At 42.8% G+C, this 12,710-nt stretch overlaps 1 pseudogene; it reads right to left on the bottom strand.

Moving 5' to 3' along the window:
• Nucleotides 1-735: 735 nt before the first annotated feature.
• LOC126089552 (5S ribosomal RNA) lies at nucleotides 736-852 on the bottom strand (annotated as a pseudogene).
• Nucleotides 853-12,710: the final 11,858 nt, after the last annotated feature.

The raw sequence follows: 12,710 nt of genomic DNA, 5'->3' as shown, positions 1-12,710 counted from the left end.
CGTGACTGTGTCAAGCGCTACGCTACTAATGGAGTATTCAAACGTTACGGGATTCTTTTTCCTATTCATCAGCATTAATTTACATTTATCTATATTTAGAGTTAGCTGTCATTCTTTACAGCAATCACAAATCCTGTCCAAGTCATCTTGTACCCTCCTACAGTTTTTGCTGCTGTAAATGACAGTATTAAATTACTAAAATTACCTGATTCACTTTCTGCTAATATGGATGAAACTGTTACCGCCTTAAGAGACCAGTTACAAGTACTGTCAGGGTTAAATACCCAGAAACAGCGGGAGAAGGAGAAGCTATGTAGGCAGGTAGAAATTTTTCAAGCTGTGGTTCAGCACAGTCACTGAGGACGTCAAGACGGTAGTGCGTGGACCCTTCCGTTCTTCTTTAATCCTTCAGCAGTTATATTAATAGCACATTTTTATAGCAGGTCAAAAGAAGATGTAACTTTGTTCGTTGACAATGATAAGGCTACCGCCGCAATGAGTGGTTAGTCAGATGAGTGGCTAATTTAAGATTGGCAAGCGAAGCAAAGCACTCCGTCTTTAGGCCACAAGTGGCCCACCGGGACCATCCGACTGCCGTGTCATCCTCAACGGAGGATGCGGATAGGAGGTGCGTGTGGTCAGCACACCGCTCTCCCGGTCGTTATGATGGTTTTCTTTGACCGGAGCCGCTACTATTCGGTCGAGTACCTCCTCAATTGGCATCACCCCGAAAAATGGCAACAACACATGGCGGCCGGATGGTCACCCATCCAAGTGCCGGCCACGCCCGACAGTGCTTAACTTCGGTGATCTGACGGGAACCGGTGTATCCACTGCGGCAAGGCCGTTGCCACGCAAGCGAAGCAAAGATGTACGTATTGTACCACGAAGTTTACAGCAGGTACCTGACGGGTTACGTCTTCGTTATCAGAAGCCAAACAGAACAAGATTTTCCCTGGAAAAATTGGGTACTTGACATGGAAACATACTGAATCATTAGACCCCCCTTGGGTAAAATACGGAGGATAAGCGCGCAGAGATACCAGCCGACTCAAAATGCGGAAGCAGACAGAAACGTGCACCTGGTAGCTGAGAATAGGGTTCTGCCCATTTTTCTACGTACTATCCCCAGGGCGAAGTCACTTGAGGATTTAGCGGAGGCTCTTACGGTGGCGGCGCAATTAGAGGACATCTACATTGCTACTGGAACATTTAAGGCCAACAGCGTTATTTCAACAGAAGCAAAGTGTTACAGATGTGGACGTAAACGTCACATAAAGAAGCAATATCAACTATCTGAACGCTGTGGGTGTGGTCAAGTGGGAGCCGATCACAGGATTCTGGGAGGCATAGAAAGTGAAAGCAGCGTGGTCGATGCGAAGATGTCAGCTTGCAGATCATCCACGATGACCTGTAGTGTAGGAGGGTTGGGGCTGCAGCGCAGTCTTCTCACCCATGTTGTCGCAGTAGACAGCAATGGCAGACCACAGTTGTGGGGCGAATCAGTTTTGCTGCATCTCGGTGCTGAAGTCAGGAAGCTAGTAAAGGTCTGACCACCATCGATCAGGTTGTCATCGTTTCACTCAAACTCAGTAGACTCTCATTCTGTCTGAAACTAGGAACACGGACTGAATAGCTGGACGGCAGAATGTGTTCCCGAGCTCGAAATGGCACGCTCCAGCGCCTGTGACACGGTGGCTCTGAGTGTATGAGCGCGTTTGTCCTCATTTATCACAACAGTCAGTACTCCTTATCTAGCTGCGGTAATTCAGTGCTTATTCTGCATCACTCCGTTTTTGCTAGCTAACTTGGATTTTTTGGTGATGCTTGGCCGCTGAACTGTGGTTGTGACTTGAATACCTAAAAGTTCTTGTCAGCTGTTTGTCCTCTCTGCCACTCCATGGGCCATCTCGTAATCAAACTCGCCGGGTTTCAGTGCCCTTCTTGTTAAGCAATCAGATGGGTCTTTCAGCTCCAACAGCCCTTTTAACGAGGCATGTTCCAGGCCAAACATAAGTTTCCGTCCACAAAAATGATAAAGAATGTATTCTATTCCATATATGGCTGCCAACATTTCCATTTCTATAGTGGCATAGTTACGCTCGCTTTGCTCAGCTGCCTCGACGTATACCCATCTGGATGTCCTGACGCCCAATACTCTGGTTCTGGTTAAATACGAGGGTTGCAACTTAAATAGTGGCAACTATTTATTCACAACCGACACAAAGGAATTACATGTTTGCACCTGTTACTGTCCTTCAAACTGGTCACGAGCGTTGTGTAGAACCAGTTCACAAGGACTTAAGTGCGGGGAGTATGGTGGATGGTACAGTACTTCCCAGTCCCATCGACCAAACAGTGCAGCCACAGCCTGCGCTGTATACGCCCGCGCACTGACGTGCAAAATAATGGGTGGGTCGCGCAGAAAGTGTCGCCGCTTCTTTCGCAGAACTGGTCGCACGCGATGCTTCAAAAACGAACAGAAATACTGTGCACTGACGGTCTGACATGGAGGAACGTAATGTGTTAGGATAACACCATCGCAGTCATACACGACAATCACAACCTTAGACCGCTCCATTCGCTCCATCAGCAGAACAGCCTCTGCTAAAAGTATACTACGCCTTCCACATCGCTAGCAACGGGTTCCACACAGACTACTTTGAAGGACAGTAAGAGGTGCAAACATGTAACACTTTTGTATCGTTTGTGAATAAATAGTTGTCCCTTCGTAAGTTCCAGTCCTCCTATACAGCTAACCGCCCCACTGCTGGCGTCACATGAGACAGTAAATTCCCTATTAAAATCATGAAAGACTCTTACTGAATCAGAAACTAATGTTGTCTTCAGTCCGTCAAATGCTGCTGACATTCTGACGACCACTGGAATTTCACGCTCTTCCTTTAACGATCAGTTCAGGCCTTTCACGATCGGTGCAGTATTGTTTACAAAGTTTCGATATTAATTGTATAAACTCGGGAACGACTGTATTTGTTTTGTGGTTTGTGGCGTTCTGAAGTATCGGATTGCCTTTGTTATGTGAGATTGGTTTGAATACATTTCCTGCTAATGATAATGCACCATATGGTACACTACATTTATGCAAAATGAAACTTGCCTACGCTAAGCATGAAATGTGCAAATTGTATCCTGCTTAACATGCCATCCAAACGTTTCACATGCTCAGGCATATCCCTCGAGAATATAACGATATCGACCAAATTTACCCTGCATATTTGTGGCTGTAAACCACGTAAAACTCTAGTAACGTGGCTGGACAGCTTTGCAGCCCAAACAGCTTCTGTCTGTACTGGTAGCGTCCCTGTGGGACTGTGGAAGCACTCTTTGGACTCTCTTCTGGAACTAGCTGTAGCTGGGGATGCTCACTTCTCAGATACATTGTTGTAAGGCATTCTCACTGTCCTATATTCCTGTCTGTCTAATATTCCTGTAATATCGGCAATCGTATACGCATCCACCATGGTCTTCCCATTCATGTAGTGCTAATCGCAACAGAATTTGTATAGACCGATAGCGTCTGTTTCCTTTTTTTTTTTTTTTTTTTTTTGTGTGTGATAGCAATATCTGCTACCCTTCGGCTATCAGTCTACTGCACTATACCCTTAACTAACTGCTATCTATAAACTCGTCCATGAGGGGCTGAAGATGCGATGTGTAACATCCACGAGAAAAATTTTTGGCTACAGTGCGACGAAAGGAAATTATGCCTCTAACAGTTATAAACATTATTTATTCGACATATGAAACAATAGTGAATTAATTATTTATATAATATTCTACGATTTAATTGGACATATCGACGTGTATCATACAAAGACAATGATAACTGTAAATTCCTTTTATGATCTGCGTTTTTCTTCCTTTGTTTCTACCTTTTGTTGGTTGGCTTTAGTAGGTTCAGCACGCAAGACGCATCTCAAACTGAGGTCTGTTACGAAATTGCAATTATTTGTTAGTTATTACTTGAAAATAGAGTTCATTATTATTATAAATATGAGTGAATAATTATTTGTGACTCTAATTCCTCTCTCAGTAAACATTATCTGTGTTAATTATTTATTTCCGCTGCAACGAGCGCAGCCATTGATGATAGCGATTTGTATCGCGTGTTTGTCTGTGTTTTCCTTAGAAACAAATGAAATGTTTGCATGATGAAGTCTAAATAGTGCACAATACGAAAGTAGAGTTTCTGTAAAGTTCAATAAGCATTTAAAATACTTATTTGCTCTAACAATAGAAAGTCTCTATCAATTGTCTGCCGCCATCTTAACAATTATTACATCGGCAAATTCTAATTACGCAACTCTACAGACATAAATGCTGAACGTAATACAAATGTGTAAAAATAAATGTGCACCGGTGGTCCCGAACTCATTTTAATGAAAATGACTCGAATCAGATTGGTTCTTTAAAAACAGTGCTCATAGCACGATCCTTATAACAAAACTTTTTCTAGCTGATGTATGGAGCCGAAATTAATTACGCGCGAGTTGCGAAGAATATTGTTTCAGGTAACATACGCCAGTGTTCTGCGCGGCTGATATTCTGTGGTTTTGATGATCATTTTGCTGAAGATAACTGTTTCCATCATAATCCATAGTTGTATAGAATCTGTTGTATGAACTGTGATTTAGTGACACTTTCACAACTTACAGACAACACTTTAACACGACGTTAACTTGAAGTTCTTTAGCAACTTGACCAAATATTTAGCCGGGAGAAAAATTATTTAGTAATTACTCAATGTAATAAAATAAGATTATCATTTCCATTTACAAATTAGTTAAATACCAAACCACTGAATAACCCAGCGAACGCCACAGTTGCTATACAATACGGCTTTGTAATAAGTGGGGTATTGTTAAATGTAAGTATACGGTGCCCCACTGTCTGGCAATTGCTGCCTTGCAAGTGAACCATTTTTTCTCGTAACACTGCTGCGTCGACAGTTTGCTTGCGCCCCTGATCATCACATCCTCATATCAGTGTCTGTTTCATCTAACATTTCTAATTTGGCAACCATTAAGCCGTTTAAGTGAGTAATCACATCTACAAATTCACCATTATTATTACTTAAGTGTACAGCGCCTCTACGCACTCTGTTCAATTCTTCATTTTCCTTCAGAAGCACCACGACATATAACGCTTCCCGTGGTAAACCGGTGCCAAGGGAAACTCACATTCACCTCCACGCTACTAGCTGGGAATCAACCTTTCGTGTAAGTGCTCACAGGCGAGAAACATCTGCATGAGAGGTGCACTCTCGGACATTGCATCGCTTGCAGCTTTATTCCCCAATGAAAACAAAGTACCACTGAATTCAACTGTTTGCTTCGAAAGACCGATTTTGACATTTGACGAGAAAATTTAGCCCAAACATGGTGTAACACCACGTACGGTAACATTTCCATATACTCAATAAAATCTCTTGTTCCGATACTGAAACAGAGCAACTTCGTACTCAATGACTCTACATTATTATCAGGGTCGAGTCCACACTGCAAACCACTTCCTGGACCACAGTCGACAGTCACCATCAGACCGCACAACGAGCTGCCTTCGAAAAGCTGCCTTGGTAGCCGCCGAGGGTCATTGTAAAGCGTCTGTGCGAGCACCGTCTTTCTGCCCCGGCAAGCCGGGGTGGCCGAGCGGTTCTAGGCGCTACAGTCTGAAACCGCGCGACCGCTACGGTCGCAGGTTCGAATCCTGCCTCGGGCTTCGATGTGTGTGACGTCCTTAGGTAAATTAGGTTTAAGTTCTAGGGGACTGATGACCTCAGAAGTTAAGTCCCATAGTGCTCCGAGCACTATTTCTGCCCCGCCGATAACGCCAATGTGATGCGCCGCGATGCTCGCTTAAGCCTGGTTGCCAAATGTACCTCTGAAGCTACCTATAACTCTGTACACTTTTCATGATAAATGAGTGGTATTACAGGTACTTGTATGCCACTGACTCCTCCGGGCGTGAAATGGACGACTCACCCCAACTCTGCGTTGGACCTCCTTTTCATAATGCGACTTCAGCATACAGCTTGCAATACTTTGGTTTAAATCGAGCTTACTGAAGTCTTTTTGTGTCACTCCTTCAATTTGTTTAATCTGTAGACTTAGAACAAATAGTTCATGTCTCTTATTGGGATATATTTTGACTTCAAAGGGCACAACATGTGGCATCTTTATAGATTAAGATCCTGTACAATAGGCTTCAACGTGAATGATTCTCTGAATTCTGCGACGAAAGGAGTCTAGGGGCTCAGTAATATGTCTCTCATTTTTTTGTCTTCCTCTCAGGCACTTATGGTGATATTCGTGACGTCGTAACTCGTTTTTGGCCCAGAATTAGGCCAGTTTTCCCCGGGGTTCCAATTCGTCCCTGCTGATGCGTTATCAGTAGGGTTTAGGTCTGCTGCAGAACGAGGGCAATCTAAAACATAAATCTCACTCTATTCATCAAACCACTCCTGTGGCATCACTGACATGTGTATAGCAGGCTGGTCCAGCTAGAAAGAAATTGTTGTAGTTGTTGTCTTCAGTCCTGAGACTGGTTTGATGCAGCTCTCCATGCTACTCTATCCTGTGCAAGCTTCTTTATCTCCCAGTACTTGCTGCAACCTACATCCTTCTGAATCTCTTTAGTGTATTCGTCTCTTGGTCTCCCTCTGCGATTTTTAAACTCCATGCTGCCCTCCACTACTAAATTTGTGATCCCTTGATGCCTCAGAACATGTCCTACCAACCGGTCCCTTCTTCTTGTGAAGTTGTGCCACAAACTCCTCTTCTCCCCAATTCTACTCAAAACCTCCTCATTAGTTATGTGATCCACCCATCTAATTTTCAGCATTCTTCTGTAGCACCACATTTCAAAAGCTTATATTCTCTTCTTGTCTAAACTATTTATCGTCCATGTCTCACTTCCATACATGGCTACACTCCATACAAATACTTTCAGAAACGACTTCCTGACACTTAAATCTATACTCGATGTTAACAAATTTCTCTTCTTCAGAAACGCTTTCCTTACCATTGCCAGTCTACATTTTATATTCTCTCTACTTCGACCATCATCAGTTATTTTGCTCCCCAAATAACAAAACTCCTTTACTACTTGAAGTGTCTCATTTCCTAATCTAATTCTCTCAACATCACCCGACTTAATTCGACTACATTCCATTATCCTCGTTTTGCTTTTGTTGATGTTCATCTTATATCCTCCTTTCAAGACACTGTCCATTCCGTTCAACTGCTCTTCCAAGTCCTTTGCTGTCTCTGACAGAATTACAATGTCATCGGCGAACCTCAAAGTTTTTATTTCTTCTCCATGGATTTTAAATTTTAATACCTACTCCAAACTTTTCTTTTGTTTCCTTTACTGCTTGCACAATATACAGATTGAATAACATCGGGGACAGGCTACAACCCTGTTTCATTCCCTTCCCAACCGCTGCTTCCCTTTCATGCCCTTCGACTCTTATAACTGCCATCTGGTTTCTGTACAAATTGTAAATAGCCTTCCGCTCCATGTATTTTACCCCTGCCATCTTTAGAATTTGAAAGAGAGTATTCCAGTCAACATTGTCAAAAGCTTCCTCTAAGTCTACAAATGCTAGAAACGTAGGTTTGGCTTTCCTTAATGTATTTTCTAAGGTAAGTCGTAGGGTCAGTATTACCTCACGTGTTCCAACATTTCTGCGGAATCCAAACTGATCTTCCCCAAGGTCGGCTTCTATCAGTTTTTCCATTCGACTGTACAGAATTCTCGTTAGTATTTTGCAGCTGTGACTTATTAAGCTGATAGTTCGGTAATTTTCATATCTGTCAACACCTGCTTTCTTTGGGATTGGAATTATTATATTTTTCTTGACGTCTGAGGGTATTTCGCCTGTCTCATACATCTTACTCACCAGATGGTAGAGTTTTGTCAGGACTGGCTCTCCCAAGGCCGTCAGTAGTTCTAATGGAATGTTGTCTACTCCCGGGGCCTTGATTCGACTCAGGTCTTTCAGTGCTCTGTCAAACTCTTCACGCAGTATCATATCTCCCATTTCATATTCATCTACGTCCTCTTCCATTTCCACTATATTGTCCTCATGTACATCGCCCTTGTATAGACCCTCTATACTCCTTCCACCTTTCTGCTTTCCCTTCTTTGCTTAGAAATGGGTTTCCATCTGAGCTCTTGATTTCATAGAAGTGGTTCTCTTTTCTCCAAAGGTATCTATCTTACCCCTAGTGAGATAAGCCTCTACATTCCTGCTTAGCCATTTTGCACTTCCTATCGATCTCATTTTTGAGACGTTTGTATTCCTTTTTGCCTGCTTCATTTACTGCGTTTTTATATTTTCTCCTTTCATCAATTATATTCAATATTTCTTCTGTCACCCAAGGATTTCTACTAGCCCTTGTCTTTTTACCTACTTGATCTTCTGCTGCCTTCACTACTTCATCCCTCAGAGCTACCCATTCTTCTTCTACTGTATTTCTTTCCCCCATTCTTGTCAGTTGTTCCCTTATGCTATCCCTGAAACTCTGTACAACCTCTGGTTCTTTCAGTTTATCCAGGTCCCATCTCCCTAAATTCCCACCTTTTTGCAGTTTCTTCAGTTTTAATCTACAGTTCATAACCAATAGATTGTGGTCAGAGTGCACACCTGCCCCTGGAAATGTCTTACAATTTAAAACCTGGTTCCTAAATCTCTGTCTTACCATTATATAATCTATCTGATACCTTCTAGTATCTCCATGATTCTTCCATGTATACAACCTCCTTTTATGATTCTTCAACCAAGTGTTAGCTATGATTAAGTTATGCTCTGTGCAAAATTTTACCAGACGGTTTCCTCTTTGATTTCTCTCCCCCAATCCATATTCACCCACTATGTTTCCTTCTCTCCCTTTTCCTATTCTAGAATTCCAGTCACCCATGAATATTAAATTTTAGTCTTTCCTTCACCACCTGAATAATTTCTTTTATCTCATCATACATTTTATCAATTTCTTCATCATCTGCAGAACTAGTTGGCATATAAACTTGTACTACTGTAGTAGGCGTGGGCTTCGTGTCTATCTTGGCTACAATAATGTGTTCACTATGCTGTTTGTAGTACCTTACCCGCACTCCTATTTTTTATTCATTATTAAACCTACTCCTGCATTACCCGTATTTGATTTTGTATTAATAACCCTGTATTCACCAGACCAAAAGTCTTGTTCCTCCTGCCACCGAACTTCACTAATTCCCACTATATCTAACTTTAATCTATCCATTTCCCTTTTTAAATTTTCTAACCTGCCTGCCCGATTAAGGGATTTCACATTCCACGCTCCGATCCGTAGAACGTTAGCTTCCTTTCTCCTGATAATGACGTCCTCTTGAGTAGTCCCCGCCCGGAGATCCGAATGGGGGACTATTTTACCTGCGGAATATTTTACCCAAGAGGACGCCATCATCATTTAACCATACAGCAAAGCTGCATGCTCTCGGGAAAAATTACGGCTGTAGTTTCCCCTTGCTTTCAGCCGTTCGCAGTACCAGCACAGCAAGGCCGTTTTGGTTAGTGTTACAAGGCCATATCAGTCAATCATCCACACTGTTGCCCCTGCAACTACTGAAAAGGCTGCTGCCCCTCTTCAGGAACCACACGTTTGTCTGGCATCTCAACAGATACCCCTCCGTTGTGGTTGCACCTACGGTACGGCCATCTGTATCGTTGAGGCACGCAAGCCTACCCACCAACGGCAAGGTCCATGGTTCATGGGGGTAGGAGAAAGAGATTACCTCCTGAGAATATAGTTGTCACATTGATAGAGTATATCGTTACTCATAATATGGGCATACTGCGCAGCATGGAGGCTACGATCTATACTGTGAAGCATTCCGAGTCCACGGAACCACACACAGTCCCAAATTGCCACAGACACACAGCCACTGCGACATGTCTCGTCACGTATTTGGTGTCTAAACTGGTACCTTCTGCACTGTCATTCGCTAAAAACAATATAAATCCTTCGGAAAACATCACGATTGACACTGTCCTCAGCAAACACTAATCAGTGGAGTCGATTGTCACCATCAAACTTTTTCTTGGTGACCACTCATTTCAGAAGTAGTTCGAATTTCCGAATCTGACACCGAACCGTGTCCACTGACCCGGAAATTTTGCAGGTATTTTTGATGTCTGATTAACATTGTGACATTCGGCAAGCATTGAAGATGAGGTAAGTATTTCGTTTCCAGGGCAGGGGGTAACTGCAAAGCTTCACTGATTTTGTTGTCTGTTTTAGAGATTAGATTTTGTCGTGGGACAAATGTTTACTTTGCTAACGCTCATGGACGAGTGGAGTTTAAGCGCCGGCGGCGGTGGTCTAGCGGTTCAGGCGCTCAGTCCGGAACCGTGCGAATACTACGGTCGCAGGTTCGAATCCTGTCTCGGGCGTGGATGCGTGTGATGTCCTTAGGTTAGTTAGGTTTAAGTAGTTCTAAGTTCTAGGGGACTGATGACCACAGATGCTAAGTCCCATAGTGCTCAGAGCCATTTGAACCATTTTGGAGTTTAAGCTGTACGTTACATCAGCGAGAGTGTCCCATTTGTGTTTTGCGATGTCTTACGTGTGTCGTAGTACGCCGACTGAATATATGCAAGACAATACTTGCTGGATCAAATAATATCCTCAGTCAGTGAGCTCATTCCTGCCTTATAGGCATGTGCGTCTCATTACGGGACTGGATGTCACATCAAGTTAAGACTTGTACATCAAGCAAAACACTGAGTGACTTAGTTCGGTCTTGCCTATACTTGCCTGCCTCCCTTATGACGCTTAACATGCTTCATAGAACAAACTCGAAACTAACTAATTTGAAACTTTGTTGCACTGTACACCAGAAATCGATCTTTCCACTTGCGCAAGTGATAGTGTACGCAATTTTTAGCTTGAATAAAGTCCAAAGGTTTGTGCAGATATTTTTGGGCATCCTGTAAAGTACTATGAAATACCGCAGTTTCCCCCTTTAAGAAAGTTTTTGGTAGAGTATGGCGCAAAGAAGTAAGACCAGACAAAAGACAAAACCAGTGGAAGTTCACCTTTTACATAATTTACCCTCTATGCTTTCGATCATGGCACGAAGAAATTCTAAGCGCTCAGATAATTAGGAGCACAGCCACGATGGCTGAAATGCGATTAGATGTTTCACTTTTATGGTGTCTAAAGCACTACGATGTGTTTGGCTGTCTCACATAAACAGTACAGTTGGAGAAGGGGAGAGGGTTTGATGAAGTGTGTGTTGAGGAGCAGCTGGGTAGGCCAGGGAATGCGAAGGTGAAACGGATTGGTCTTTGTCATGTGATAGATAAGAGTGCATAAACTGCATGTGTCTTTGATTATTACGTCATTGTCGGTCCATGTAGGTGAACTTCTGCGCTTGCGTCTATGCAAACCGATTGTTGAAAGTGTAGCTGTATTGGATAGCAATTGTTACAACACCAGCAACAGAGCCGTATTATTGTTTGTCTTGCCAACTTTTTTCCTTGTGAAATTCTGACAAACGTTAGGTGCAGTCACATCCTCTCTCTCACATTTGTACTTTCGCGGCCGTAGATTGTTGAAAGTGTAGCTGTATTGGATAGCAATTGTTACAACACCAGCAACAGAGCCGTATTATTGTTTGTCTTGCCAACTTTTTTCCTTGTGAAATTCTGACAAACGTTAGGTGCAGTCACATCCTCTCTCTCACATTTGTACTTTCGCGGCCGTAGATTGTTGAAAGTGTAGCTGTATTGGATAGCAATTGTTACAACACCAGCAACAGAGCCCTATTATTGTTTGTCTTGCCAACTTTTTCCCTTGTGAAATTCTAACAAACGTTAGGTGCAGTCACATCCTCTCTCTCACATTTGTACTTTCGCGGCCGTAGATTGTTGAAAGTGTAGCTGTATTGGATAGCAATTGTTACAACACCAGCAACAGAGCCCTATTATTGTTTGTCTTGCCAACTTTTTCCCTTGTGAAATTCTAACAAACGTTAGGTGCAGTCACATCCTCTCTCTCACATTTGTACTTTCGCGGCCGTAGACTGGGACGTGTAAACACTTGTGGCCCGTTAATGCGTTACCGCAAATAATATCTGGCAACTATGGCCGGAACTATTTTCGAACATGTGGCTGCATTGCAGATAAACTAGTACATAACATTTGTGCACCATGTAAACGTACCCTTACACTAATCTAAGGAACACTCCACTGACACGAAAAACATGTGTTACTGTCTAGGTCATCCAGTATAAATGCTAATTAACATATTCGGACGTCCAGTGAGCGAGATGTCCGCGCTCTCAGTCCGTGGTCGAGCCACGCTCCATGGCTTGCGTTCGGCGATTCGGTGTATATTGATCACAATTTTCCCTCGCGCTTTTTGTGTCTCCATATGTGGCCGAGGAAAATCGGTTGTGTTCTATGAGGTGTCCCCAGTCACCTGCTAAAAGCGTAGTGTGGACAGACCACCACTATCTAATGTGAATACTTAAATTCACCAGTTCAAGAGCAAATTAATTTTTGATTCTCACGTTTTTATACTTATAGCGGTAATGTTTCTATAATGCAATAACCCTTGGCTGTTTACACGTAATAGGTGTGTGAAAAAACGTAAAGTATTTAATTTGTTTACAGGCTGAGGGAACCTAGGTCTATCTTGGAGACG

Source organism: Schistocerca cancellata, chromosome 6 (genome assembly GCF_023864275.1).
Source record: "Schistocerca cancellata isolate TAMUIC-IGC-003103 chromosome 6, iqSchCanc2.1, whole genome shotgun sequence".
Taxonomy (NCBI): Eukaryota; Metazoa; Arthropoda; class Insecta; order Orthoptera; family Acrididae; genus Schistocerca; species Schistocerca cancellata.
This window is presented reverse-complemented; position numbering and strand designations above follow the sequence as displayed.